This window comes from Echinops telfairi, unplaced genomic scaffold (genome assembly GCF_000313985.2).
Source record: "Echinops telfairi isolate 266 unplaced genomic scaffold, ASM31398v2 ScPeMD7_7;HRSCAF=31, whole genome shotgun sequence".
NCBI classification, from domain to species: domain Eukaryota; kingdom Metazoa; phylum Chordata; class Mammalia; order Afrosoricida; family Tenrecidae; genus Echinops; species Echinops telfairi.
Genome location: NW_022103904.1, coordinates 6,283,717 through 6,290,219, shown reverse-complemented (window position 1 = coordinate 6,290,219; position 6,503 = coordinate 6,283,717). Strand labels below are relative to the sequence as shown.

Here is a 6,503-nt window from a genome sequence, read left to right as displayed (position 1 = left end):
TCAGATGAATCTTGGCTGAAAGACAAGGATACCAGAGAGATGTTTACTTGTTTTTATTGACCATACAAAAGCATTTGACTGTGCAGACCATAAAAAATGATTGACAGCCTTGAGAAGAATGGGAATTCTAAAACATTGTGTTCAAAGGGAGCCTGAAAATGAATCAAAAGGCAGTTGTGCAAACAGGACAGGGGTATACTAAATGGTTTACATCAAGAAGGATGGGCATCAGGGTTGTAGCCTCTCACCATACTTGTTCAATCTGTAGGCTGAGCAAATTATCAAAGAAGTTGTACTATATGAAGAAGAATATAGCATCGGGATTGGAACAAGTTTTATGAACAACTGCCATGAGCAGATGACACAATCTGTTTACTGAAAGTGAAGGACTTGCTGATGAAGATCAGGGATTCCAGGCTTTGGTATAGATTACAATTCAAGGTAAAGAAGACCAGAATCCTCACAACTGGACCAATAGGTACATCTTGATAAATGGCAAAAAGTTGTCAAGGATTTCATCTTGCTTGGATCCACAGTCAATGTTCATGGAAGCAGCAGTCAAAAGAGATCAAAGAATGCTGCTGCATAAGACCTCTCTAGTGTTGAAAAGCAAAAGGATGCTACTCTGAGGAATAAGGTACACCTAAACCAAGTCAGCTTATTCTCAAATGCCTCATATGCGTGTGAAAGTTGGACACTGAATACGGGAAAGCAAAGAAGAATTGATGCATTAGAATTATGGTGCAGGAGAAAAATATGCAATATGCCATAGACTGCCAACTAATGGTAGAAAGAGAAATTGGAGGGGAAGAAAAAGAAGACAAAGACAAGAAAGAAAAAAAATGGTAAGAAGAAGATAAGAAAATAAAATGCAATGGGGTAGAGGGAAGAAATAAGAAGTAAAAAAAGAGAAAGAAAAAAAATCACACAGAAGGAAAGAGCAGCACAATACCAGGACAAGCTACCAAATATGACTGTGGGAGGAGCATAAAGTGACGCCCACAGAGCAGCACCAAGAACAAATGCTCCACCAAAACCAGAAGCATCTTAGGTGTGAAGCCTGCTTGGGCACTGAGATGATTCAGGTAGGCACCACCAAGTATGGAAGTAACTTAGGTGCAGTGCTTTGCTTCATGAGACTATACACTGTGAACACAGAAATAGTAGGCATAAGCAGTGCATCAATGGAAGTAGTGGAAACACTGTGCTCCCTTAGTGGGAACACATGTTAATGGCAACAGAAGTTGTGATCTCACAGCATCCGAGCTTGAGAGAATGGCCTGCAGATATCTGAAGTGGTGACCCAGGGTGCTTGATCCACTGAACTGCACCTCAGGCTGCTAAGGGAATGGAGCACTGCGTGGGGAGAAGATTGAATGGGTAGAACACCAGGTGGGGATGCTTGACTGTCCACAGGGAGGAGGTGCTATACTTCTGGACACTAGAAGGTTATTTGGGGGTAAAGGAAGAAATCACACCTCTTTGGATACAAGTCGCCAGTATGGGCACTGGTTCAGTGCTGGGCAAGTGGAGCCAGGTATCTGGTGCCTCTCCTTTACTAGCAATATAATTCACAATGACTGCAATGTGCCAGGCCAGGCCAGGCCAGCTGGCAATTCACTGCTCCACATGCCTCCTGTGCACTATTTTCATTCAGTTTCTTCTTCAATTAGAATTTATATACTACTTTATCCATTCCTTTCAAGCTCAGTGGTTCAGAATTGTTTTTATCTGTTTCACATGGTTTCTTGGGTCTTTGTTGTAAAGAGTCTAGGTAGTGTATCTGCCTAGTCCACCATCTTGGGTCAATCCCACATGTTCCATTTTTAATAGTTAACTCTATCAGTAATTTAAATTGTTCTTGTATTGAACTTAAGATGCGCATTCTCACCCAAAGTGTATATAAATGTTTTCCACATTTTCTTCAAGTGCTTGTAAAATTTTGTGTGGGTTTTTTTTTTTGGGGGGGGTGTTTTTTTAACATGTGAATCTCTAACCCATCTGGACTTTATTTGAGTGGATGAAATGAATTAGGAATCTAACTTTCTCCCCTCACCCGGTGAAGTCGAGTTCTTGCCTGACACAGCAGACAGGAGCTCCAGGAAGAAGGCCAGACAGAGCCAAGCAGTATTATTGAGGGGAAGCCAGGAGGAAAAGAAGCTAGCTGTGGAAAATTGGCCCAGGAAACAATAGTTTCCAATGCATAAAGAGACTAAGCCAGGCAGAAGGAAATGTCCCTGCCTGCAACACCTCCAAAATTGCTGGAAGACTAAAAGCCGTCTAGTCATTAGACTTTAGAGAAAGGTCCTAATATCATCCAAGAGAATGCTAGCAGGGCCTAGAGAATCTCTCCATTCTACCTACTGGCAAATAAGGGCGAGAATAAACATTTCTCATTTACAAGAACCCTAACCAAACTAACTACCACTGAGTTTATCCCAACTCACAGCAACCCTATAGGGTAAAGGAGAACTGCTCCCCATGGGTTTCCAAAGCTTTACATCTTTATGGGAACAGAAAGCCTCCCCTTTATCCCATGCAACCAGGATCCTATTTTCATTACCAAATATAAATTGAAGGAATGATACCTATAAATATATTTTGCACAACAAAAATAAATAAAAACAGTATCCAAGAAGTAAAAAAGAAATGTTAACATATCACTGAAAAACTCTCCCACTGCAATTCAGTTGGTTCCAGCACATAGTGACCCTATAGGACAGGGTAGAACTGCCCTTGTGGGTTTCTGAGCCAGTAACTTGTCACAGAAGTAGAAAGCTTTGTCTCTTTCCTGTGGAGCAAATGGTGGTTTTGAAATGCTGACCTTGCAGTTAGCAGCTCAATGTGTAACCACTATACCATATATACAATGGAAAATATAAGCAAAGTTTAGGCAGCATTTATGTATACCCTCAAGAAAATTTGACTCCAGATGCTATGAAATAATACATTAAAAATGAACTAAGAAAAAATACTATTAGGGAAAAAAAACCCTGACAGGCTGTCTAATAGAATATAATGATTGGAGAAAAATGTCTTCATTGTATTTAAAACTTGTAAAGGTCAGATCTTTATGCAAAAAGTCAGTGAGTTGTGTGGAGGATGAACTTATAAACCAGGTTAAGAATGAAAAAGAAACAAAAAATATTAAACTGGGCCTAAAAATTATGTAGATGCATCATACAAATAATACATTTACAAAAAAGAAATCTACGAAAATAAACTCAAATCATTTAATATTGCCGAGAAATTTCTCTTAGAAACTAAAGCTATTTTACCATACTTTGGAAGTATGACAAAAGGAGAAATAGTATCAGCTAGCTTTAAAAACTACAATTATTCTGTCTAGTGATGAGCATTTGGCCTCTCAGAATTTTCGTTCACACTAATGGTTGTGTCCCTAACAAGATAAAAGTAGATGCGTTAATAAAAATTAAGCAATCTATATGTGAGTCAAACTTTGGGAAAAACAGAACAGAGAAGGAAAGAATTTCTTCTGAGGTGGTAATCTTATTGACTCTAGAAAAGTAGTAAAATGTTTTATTTTTGCTTGAGGGGGTGTGGGTACTAAACCAGTATTATAACTCTCTCCATGGGGATATCCAGTTCAAAATCTTGACCAATGCAGCTGAAATACAGCCACCACTATCTGTCAGAAGTAGCTTGTATGCTGCTAGGATGCTGAGCAGGTGTCAGTAGAGATCCTGTACTAAGAAGAACCTGAAGAAAGCCTGGCAATCTACATTTGAATGTCAGCCACTGAAAATCCTGTGGATCACGCTGGTTCCATCTGTAGCCCATAATTGGGGTGGCCCATTATGTCTCCCTGTGCATGGGGTCATGTTAAGTTGGGGACCTATTCAAAGTCAGCTGACAATACTAACAATTGATGTAAGGGACAAGATTTGTGTCCTTTACCTTACATTTGGCATCAATTGAATCCAACCAGAGCATGAGCATTTCTGCACTTCAACACGATTAGGAAAAGTGTTGAGTTTGGGGATATGAAGTGTGAGAGGTGGGGGCAGGAAAGTTTTGGAGTTCCCTGTCCATTATTATCAAATATCCAAATGCCTACAAAAGTGAGCTAGGGACAGGTGAGAGAATCTACTGACTTTGTCTAAATTCTTCTAACTAAATCAAATTAATCTATGACAAATAAAATGAATAAACTGAATAAAAATTGAATTTGCTGATCAAAAAGCTTTACCCTACGTAGGGCACAAAATCGTAATAAGTATCTTTTAAAGAGAAGAAGTAAATCTTAAAAAATGCAAAAAATAAATAAGGCACATTGGCCTAGACCAATTCCTCACAATATACATGTAGAACAAAATATTTAATGTTTTAATGGGGAAAGAATACATCTCAAGAATTCTCTATCTAGATAAATTGTCACTAATTTGTAAAAGCAACAGAAAGATATTATCAAATATGTAAGGAGTTATAAAACATGCCATCTATGTATCCTTAGAGAAAAAAATAAAAGCCTTAAGGGCATATCAAGTCATGGAGAGGTCAAGTCAAACAAAACAAATTAAAAAAACTCATGAATATGAAATTTGTAGTATAAAAGAAATGGAAATGAATAGCATTAATCTTTACACTCAGATATGAATTCATACAGGTGCAAAAATATAAGTTTAGAAAAGAATAAAATTGTGTAAATAATAACTGAAAGATAAGGTTATAAGTTAAAAATATCAGCTTAAGTACTAATAGAAAAAAATGATAAAATATACCCTTGGAAATAAAAAATTTTGCCCACCAATGGATATATGGATAACCAAACTATGAAATATTCACACAATAAAGTTGTAGGTAACTTTAATAACTAACGATGAATCTGTGAAACATCTCACAACATGGATGAACCTGAAAGACATTGTGCTGAGTGAAATACATCAATCACAAAATAATAATGTATGAGAGGACTCATAAAAAGTCAAGAAATGGCTTATACACAGAAATATTCTTTGATAGCTAGTTATCAGGGATAAGAAGGTGTGAGAAAGAAAACCACATGGACATATACTACTTTAGGTGAGAGAAAGAAATACTTCATATGAAGGAACATAACCAAGGCAAAAGGCAACCATGGTAATCACTATTACATATATAGCCCTGCAAAAGAAGTAACAATAAATAACATATGAGTGCATACATAGGGAGTTATGTACACTGAGCCAGGGCCATTGAGAATGTGGGAGTACACACCCATGGCTATGTCAAATTGGCTATGTGAATATTCCTACACATATACTTGTACATGCTGCAAATATGCATGATAAAATGCACTGGGGACACAGACATAAACACCTCTTATAAAACCTCTTAGTCATAAACTAACACCTCCTAGAATTAATATACTGAGATTCATGTGAGGTACAATAGCCTTAGAGGACATATTGGGATGGGAGGAAAGTGGTTACTAGACACAGTGCATTGCAGAGATGAATATAGAAGATCCAAGACATAAATCTGACTTGAACAGTTAAAACTTTGGTATTTGATCCCCTGATGCATGCTAGACCTGGTCTGGTTTTCAACATTTTCTCTATTTTTCTTTGTTCATACATATTGGGGTTTATCTCAGAAGTGTTGTGTCATTGGGGCCACCCTCTTGAAGTTGTGTTATATGTTTTTCTGTTTTTCAGTATATCAAACCCAGGAGTTAAGAGTCTATAGGGACAGCAAATAGAATAAGAGGGTTTGGGGGTGTGGAGAATACAGTGGTAGTGAGGTGGTCTCAAAGGTTACGATGTCAAGGGGTCCAGGAAGTAAGAGAATGTTTGGAAACTGATTGTGGTATCAATTGTACAGTACTGCTTGATGTGATTGAACAATGGAATTATATATGTATTAACTCCCAATTAATAATAATTTTATTTTAAAATTTTTTAAAGAGATGACAAGATCAATGATATTGGAAATTATACCGCATGTCCCAGATCAGCATGTCCAAAAATTCTGCATGACTCAGGCTCAAGCCCAGCTAATTTTATAAAGATGCGGAAATTCAAATTTTTTTTAAAAGTTGTAATCAAGTCTCTCCAACTCAAGGAAACCCAGGTGTTTCACAGTAGAGTGTGTTCTCAGTGACTGATTTTTCAAAAGTAGATCTCCAGATCTTTTTTCTGAGTGCCTCTGGGTGTGTGCTCATCACCAACCTCTGGGTTAGCTGCCAAGTGCTTAATTATTTGCACCACCCAGGATGCCACAGAGTAGGAAAGTTGTTATTATTACTATTGTGTGCAGGACATCCAGTTGAGGAGCTCAGTACTCCTAGGGAAATCTAGTACTATGGTGGCCTGACTTTAATCCAAATACTGTATATACTGTATGTATCATCACATAGAGATGATATACTTTCTTAGCTCCGATATATCTGATGTCTTTTTGTGCCTTCCTATATGAAAACATTATACCAAATACATTAAGAAACCATTCAAAAAAATAACTTATAGAATTCAGAGCAGAAAGCACTAAATTGAAGAGAAAAA

General features: G+C 37.4%; 1 protein-coding gene across 1 annotated transcript in view; it reads right to left on the bottom strand.

Moving 5' to 3' along the window:
• The window catches only part of SUGCT (succinyl-CoA:glutarate-CoA transferase), a 917,561-nt gene that overhangs the window by 595,874 nt on the left and 315,184 nt on the right, over positions 1 to 6,503 (bottom strand). The window lies entirely within an intron of this gene.